Raw genomic sequence first — 7,631 nt, forward strand, 5'->3', positions numbered from 1 at the left:
AGGTTTGCCCCCCCCCCCCGTGTGTTCTGGTTTGGGCGGGAGAGAGATGTCCTCATCTTTAGGGATCTCCAGGGATTCTGTGGAAACTCAGGTTCTGACTGGGTGGTGGAGCATGGGGGTGCTCGGCTTCACTACCAAGCTGCAGGGCCCCGGAGCACACCTGGGGTGGTGAGGCTCAGCAGGGTCCAGGCTGAAGGCCCTGGAGGCCCTGACAAAGTGCAGTTGCCACCGGCTCCTCCCCCTCGGAGCTCTGAGTGAGCCCAGCGTGGGCTGCGTTTCCAACTTGTTCCCTGTCAATCCTCAGCAGGGTGGTCAGCATCTGTGCCTCTGGCTCACGTGGGAACGAGCAAGACAGCTTAAAATACCTGAGTGTCCACCTCCCGGCGTGAATTCTAACTCAGCGGTGGACCCTGGTACCGTTGGGTTTGGGATTTGTCCAGCAACTGCTCTGAAGCCTGGTTGACCACTACTCCCTGGATTGGGGTCTTCCCTGTCCCAACTCCTGTCCCTGCAGGGCATAGGGCCCTCCCTATGGAGGCATCAGAGGCCTCACGAGGTCCACTGTCTGGAGTAAGAAAATGCTTGGGCTGCATAAGGCCATTCTGGGTGGACAAAGGCTGCCCTGTACCCTCTAGTGATAACGAGAAGGCGCCGGCTGGCGGCAACATCAGCGTGGCAAAGACAAGGTCTCTGGCGCCCCGTCCCGCCCCCCCTGGAAACAGCAGGTGTGGCCTGGGTCTTGCAGCCCCCAGATGCCCAGGCCAGTGCCCCACAGGGCCACCTGCTCTCTTAGGAGACTCAGCTCTCACTGCAACTCTTCCCCAGGCCCTCCTCCCTTCCTGCCCTGTGGAGTGAGTCCAGTGTCGGTGCTGGGGCCTGCTCATTGCTCGGACCCCTGCCCTCTCCAGCCAAGAGCTGCACCTCCCTCCTCTGCAGGCCTTGCTGCCCCATGTATCCCCTAGCCTGTCACTCTGTCCTGTGTCCTCCGTCCTGGCAGGTGGCCCTCTTGCCCAACTGTGTCCCTGGGCTCCTGAGAGAGCCTGGTGTCCAGGGCCTGAGCAGTTGCTGGTGGAGAGTGGCTCTCTGCCTTGGTCCAGCTAGCAAGGGTTCCAGCCCAGAGGCCCCTCAGCCGTCCCCTGCTGCCCCTCCTGCATCACAGGACATGCCATTCCAGTGGCTTTGGCCCACAGACCTCAGTACTGTGCCATATTGCCCCCAAACCTGCTGAGACCCCGGGACTGGGTCCTCGGGAAGCAGCCCCTGCTCCAGGAGTGGGAGGGACGTCTCCTAATGTCACCTACACTCGTTCCCAAACCCACAGGTTCTGCTCATGTTGTTAGCTCAATAAAGGAACTTAAATATCATGAAATTAATGAACATGAATAGGCAGACTTTGGAATGAAAGCCACGGTGACTTAGAAAGACACCTGATGGAGCAGCGTCCCAGACCCTCCCTGCGGCCTTCAGGGGAGGAGGGCCAGGGCGGACCCCACAAGGTCTCTCCAGGTCTGACCCGCTGGGGTTCTGGGAACCAGCATGTCTGGAACAGGGCCCAAAGTGCCTTGGAACAGCAGAACCAGGAGAGGGCACTGCCGCAGGCTGCACAGGGCTGGGCCCTTGGGAGTCCCTCCTGGACATGGTCCCGATGACTGCGGGGTGGGCTGGCCTCAGCAGGAGTGGGAGGGCTGGACAGAGGGGCCGCAGTGTTGTTGGGGTAGTGGAGGGAGGAGTCGTGGGGCAGGGACATGACCCAAGGCTGAGACGGCCCACAAGATGGGGCAATGGTCCAGGGACCACCCTGAGACCCATGGGCAGCTGGGGATGCCAACAGATGTCCTCCTGCGGTTGGGGATGGGCCTAGCCAGCAATGGACTGCTGGGGATGGTGGACACTCCTCCCCAACTCTGACAGGCATCAGTTTCTGCTGCTCCCAGACAGGGCCAGGGCTCCAGGACTGCAGTCGAGGCCCCTGACTGCAAGGGACCCTTCAGCCAGTCTCTGCGGCCGGTGACCTCTTCACTGCCACAGAGAAGCTGACCCTAGGGAACCGTGCGTTTCTCAGCTGCCGGAGGTGCCCAGGCCACAGCGTCCCGCCACCCCCCAGGGTGCCCAGCCTCTCAGCCTCTGAGGGTCTCTGCTGGAGAGTCCAGCCTTCATAGCTTCCCCGCAAACAGCCCGCTGCCCTCCTCCCTCGGAGCCTCCAGCTCTCTGTCCACAATGCTGAAGGACAGGAGAGGTCTCCACCCCGGCTGCTGTCCCAGATTCCAGACCTGTTGATTCACAGAGAAGGTGTTGTGAGCCCAGAGGGCGGGGAGTGAGGTGGCCGTTGCTGGGCAGGGTCCAGCTGAGCCAGGAGCGCGTCCTGAATTAAAGGGCTGGTCGTGCCTTTGGAAGCCCTGGTGAATCTGTCTCCTGGCCCGGCTGGGAGGTGGCTGTCCAGCCCAGAGCCTGGACAGCAGAGCCCATCCCCCATCTGGCTCCCAGGAGATGTCGGCCTGGCCCCAGGAGCAGCCAGTGGGGGAGGACAGAGAGGCCCTTCCAGAGTGAAAGAGGAATGAAGACCACCGCCCCTCCAGCCCTAGGCCTCCCTGTCCCAGTGAGGCCATGGTGGCCATGACAGGCCTCGATCACACACGTGAATCATAAACCCATTTTCTTACTGAGTGACATATTTTGGAGGTCTGCCAGGTCAATATGTATGAGGCCCACTCGTCCTTCCTAACAGCAACAGCACTTTGATTCCAGTTCCCAACTTCAGCACGATGGACCTCGGGTAGAACGCTAGATGTCCAGCAGCACCCCAGCCTCCACCCACCTCAGCCTCCACCACCTCAGGCCTCTACCCACCTCAGCCTCCACCCACCTCAGGCCTCCACCCACCTCAGGCCTCCACCCACCTCAGGCCTCTACCCATCACATGCCAGCCCCAACCCTGGTCAGGACCACCCTGACACACACCCAGGGGCACCTTGGGTTGGGGACCCTGCCCTGCTGTAGCACGCTGTGTCGATTCAGTCATTTTCCTGGATGGACATCTGGGTTTCCAAGACCTGACCACTCTGAGCAGCAATGCTGTGACCATCTTCACGTGCATCTGACGTTCTTGGTTTTAGTGTCACAGTTCTAACCCAGACGAGAGCTTAGAGTGGACACAGGGGGCAGCTGATGGAAACAGTGTGAGTGGACTCCACAGACTCCTGCCACTGGCCTCTGTGAGTGAGGCCCCTGCCCATCCCTGCCCTCTGGTGACGTGGAGCGGCCTGGCATGGACGCTGTCAATCCTGCTTCTGTCCAGGACCCGGAGTCCTCAGCTGTGGCCATGCAGTGTCCTGGGCTCTAAGCCAGCCTGGCTCTCCCCTGCCCTTGCTCTCTCCCCAAGGGGCAGCCTGGACAGCAGTGCACCCCTCGACCTGCTGGGGTGATGTTGCCAAGAGCAAGCCCGGGGCCGAGGGGTGGCTCTGGGACTGACTGCTGCAGAGGGTCTGGATGCCGCGTGTTTCCAGAACTTGCGTGAACAGAGGCGTCCTGTCCTGCCCTGTGGTGCCAAGGCAGGGGACCTCCGTGGGGCCTTATGCCTGCTTCCAGTCCAGGTGGCCTGGACGAGCAGACGCCAAGGTGGCTCACAGCAACGCAGCCATCCCCAGCAGGCCTTGCTGGGCGCTGCCAGGCCCCGCCCTCCTCAGGGCCAGGCCCGACTGATTCTTCACCATCAGGGCTCCATCTCCAGGGCAGCTCAGCTTGACTCTCCCCAACGTGGGGACCCCAGGCCAGGCGTGGGCCTGCCTGTGCCCAGTTCTGACATGGTTCCTGAAGCAGGCAGTTCCACCGTCAGGCCAGGTTCCAGCTCTGTCAGCACGGCCGAGCCCACCCCGGCCTGGCTGGACCACTGCTCCTGAATGTCGGGGAGGCCCTGGAGCCAGCAGGACTCTGGGGAGCCCAGCCTGCCGCCAGGAAGGCTCTCGGGGCTGGGGCGCCCTGGGTCCAGGGTCGCGTCAATGAGCCATCGCTCTGTGGCTGAAGGTGTGTCCCAGGGACGGGCCACCCGTGGGTGACCCCAAGATCACTGTGGCTGTAGGAACCAGGCTTGGCCTCAGGACACTGGGTGAGCCAGACCACACTGCTGAGCACAGAGCACAGGAGACGGTGCCCACCACTGTGCCCTGCGGGCTTGCAGGCCAGTTTCTGACAAGTCATTGGCAGGTGTCCTTCAGACCTCAACCCTGCCTCCTGCCACCCGCCCTGCCCGGGCACTGGGTCCCACAGGAGCTGGTCCAAGGCTCTGGGCGCAGGGCAAGGCTGCAGGCTCATTCCCATACCCACTTCTGTGCCCCTCCTGCGGCTCCCTCAGAGCCCACTGGCTGGCCAGCCGAGGAAAGGAAAGACCAGGGGATGTCACACAGGCGGCCATGACTGCCAGGGCAGCTCAGAACGTTCCGTCCTTGTTGGAGGAAAAGCTGAGGTCTGGTGCCCTGCTGATGGGTGAGCGCTTGAGCCAGTGCTTGAGGAATCCCAGAGGACCGTGCTCTGTCACCGCCTGTGTGTCTCCAGAGGGCGCTTCTCTCCAAGCAGACGCAGATGAGGAAGGAAAGGAGGGTCCTCAGTGGCCACCCATGAAGTTTCTGCCACAGGGAAGTGGCCTGGAGTGTGCAGGTGCAGACAGTCATACACACCTGCACACGCAGACACGGCTGCACACACGTGCGCATACCACACATGTACACATTACCCGCGCACACGTGCGTATCCACACATGTGCGCACTACCCCCCCACACACACTTTCACACATGCGTGTGCACGTACACACACATACACAGTGTAAGTACACCACGTGCAAACACACACTCCCCCGTTGCGTGCATCTCCTCAGGAAGGGCTGAACGGTTTCCTGCACCCTCACCCCTCACCTAGGGACTGGCACGTGCCCAGCCCTGTCTTTAGGGGAACAAGAAAGCTCTGCTGTCCTGTGCGGGGACCAGGCAAGCTCAGCCCCCACCTTCTGCGTGAGCACAGCCCCACCCTGAGTCACAACCTGAGTCACAGTTACCTGCCCCAGAGCCCCAGAAACTGCGCCCTCAGCTTGACGGACACAGGGTAGAATCAGGACAGGTCACTGGGTGGGGTGGTCAGGGCCACGCCTGCCGCATCCCTCGGCACCCCAGCACAGGGGGGTCCAGGACACCAACCGGCTCCCTCAGTCCCGTGAATAGACAGGTGACCTGGGGTCCCTGAGACAGCCTCTGGTTCTTGGCCCTTCCTCCCCAACCTCAGCTGGACCCTTGACCCTGTCCATATCTAGAGACCTTGCTCACCCCACCCCTCAGTGTAGGTGCTCAGCTGACCTGGAGCCTGGGTCCTGGTCCTGACCTGAGAGGCAGGAATGGGGGTGTCGCAGAGCAGGGGGGAGGTCCACAGGGAGGGCCTGCCCTTTGCCATGCCCCAACCGCAGGCAGCTCCTCCAGGGAGTCCTCTCCATGCGGTCAGGACCCCTGGCTTCCTGTCTTGGGTGGCCCAGGGTCCATGCTGTCGCCTGTGTGCGGCTCTGCCCCCAGGAGTGCCACCCAGGGGCCCAGCCTTGCAGCTGGCCTCTGAGCAGGGGCAGCAGCGTGGCCTGCCCTCTGTTCGCTCTCTGCTCTGGACAGAGAGGCCGAGGCTGTCCAGCTCCTGGTGAGCTGGAGGCTCAGGAGCAAGGCCACTCTCAGCACTGGCCTTGGTTGGGAGAGCTAAGGGCTGTGCTGCCAATGTTGGAGCTTGGCTCTCGAATCCCTCTCTGTGCTCCTTCCCAGGCTCCCACAGGCACCCAACCTGGGCCTCAATGCCCCTCTGGCCTCATCCCCTGCAAACCTGACCCAGTCCACCTTCAGCCTGCATTCAGTGGCTCTCTCATCAGAACAACTGCCTGAAACTCTTAGAGTGAGCCCCCGCACTGGACCTGGACTATCCACAGCCCAGTTGCTGGACAGTGAGGTAGCTTTCTGAGAGACCAAAGAAAGTCCCCAGACTCAGCAAGCTCGAGTCCTCAGTGCTTATGGGGAAGGTCCAGTGGCCACAGGCTGGACAGACAGCACCCCTGCCCCTCAGAATCAGAGATTATCACAGCCTGTGCTGCTCACCTGAGGCCAGGTCACCAGAGCAAGGGGAGAGGAGCCTGGCTGAGGGAGACTCAAGACACACAGCCACATGTAGCCTTTAGTGGCATCCTGGCTACAAGGACATTTAGGGGACTTTAGCAAAATTCCTGACTCAGTTCAGACAGCTGCCCTGGGCTGACATTACTGACCAGATATGGCAGCTCCCTGTAAGGGTCCCGCGAAACGTCGGAGAAAGAGACCACCAAGTGACCACTCATGCAATTGGCAGCAGGGGATTTATTGAACCAGCATGCTGGGGCTCCGTGCCCACTCAAGAAGGGAGAACAGCCCAGAGCCCCGAGCAGGGGCTGAGCACTGCTTAAGTACACTTTTTGGGGAGGGCGGAGGGCTTTGTATACATCAGAACAAATCATCATGAGGCGCGGGAAAATCGAACAACAACTCCTAAACCTGATTAGTTCATTCATTGGCGGGAACAGGTCGGGCTGGAGTGATAGGTCATTTCTAAACGGGGTCCACATTCAAACTGATGGGTTTTAGGGCCTAGAGGACTACGTGACCAGTTACACAGAGTCCCTAGTTATTGGACAACCACAGAATCAGTGGGAATATTTACTGGGCAGTTCCAAGCATTGTCCTAACAGCTACAGGGATTTCAGGTTTTGCAGGTAGCATAGAAACCTAACAATACCTAATCCTTTACATTTTAACTCAGACCTTGCAGCTTAGAAACTTTACAACACCCGGTCTTTTACCCTTTAACTTTTACGCTTTAACTTCAATTTCTTTTACCCTTACACTCCCGTGGAGATGTGTTTGGACACATGCTGCTCTGAGACCACGTGTGTGGGCCTGTCTGTCCCCCACCCCTGATCTCTTCCTGCAGGCCCAGGGGAGGACCAGCAGGCGCCCACAGCTGTGCAGAAAGGAGGGAGGGACCTTACCCCCAGCGAGACAGCAGCTGGCAACCCACTGAGACTTGGGAAAGCAGACAGCAGCAGGGCCGCCGCCAAGACAGCTTTCTCCAAAGTCATTGATGCTGATCCCAGAAAGACCCCCCTCCAGCCAGGGGGCTGCTTCCCACCCTGCTGCCCGGACCCAGTGGTCAGAGGCAGGCTCTGCCTCCATGATCTCAGTCACCCTGGGCTGGCCCTCCCCACTCCCCCACTCCAGAGCTTCCCGACAGCCCTGCACTGGGCCTCTCTTGGACGCCATGGGGAAGAATCAGGGTAATGGCACCCGTCTCCCAAGCCGCCATGGGCTATGACAGGTGCTGTCACCATGACACTGCTCCCATGGCCCAGGTCAAGAAGATTCAGGAAAGCTGTGAATCCAAGGAGGGAGACCTGTGGGGAGGGAGGGGTGCAACCTGCTGATGGCCCCCACAGCCTCAGAGCACAGGCCATCCCAGCTGGCCGACACCAGGGCCCCAAGGGCCAGAGGTCAGCAATGTGCTCATCCAGTGCCTAAAGACCGAATGGGCACTGGTCACCAGAGACTTCCTTCTCGACTCACCGCATGACTCAGCCTCAAAGCTGCAC

This window comes from Marmota marmota, unplaced genomic scaffold (genome assembly GCF_001458135.2).
Source record: "Marmota marmota marmota unplaced genomic scaffold, marMar, whole genome shotgun sequence".
NCBI classification, from domain to species: Eukaryota; Metazoa; Chordata; class Mammalia; order Rodentia; family Sciuridae; genus Marmota; species Marmota marmota.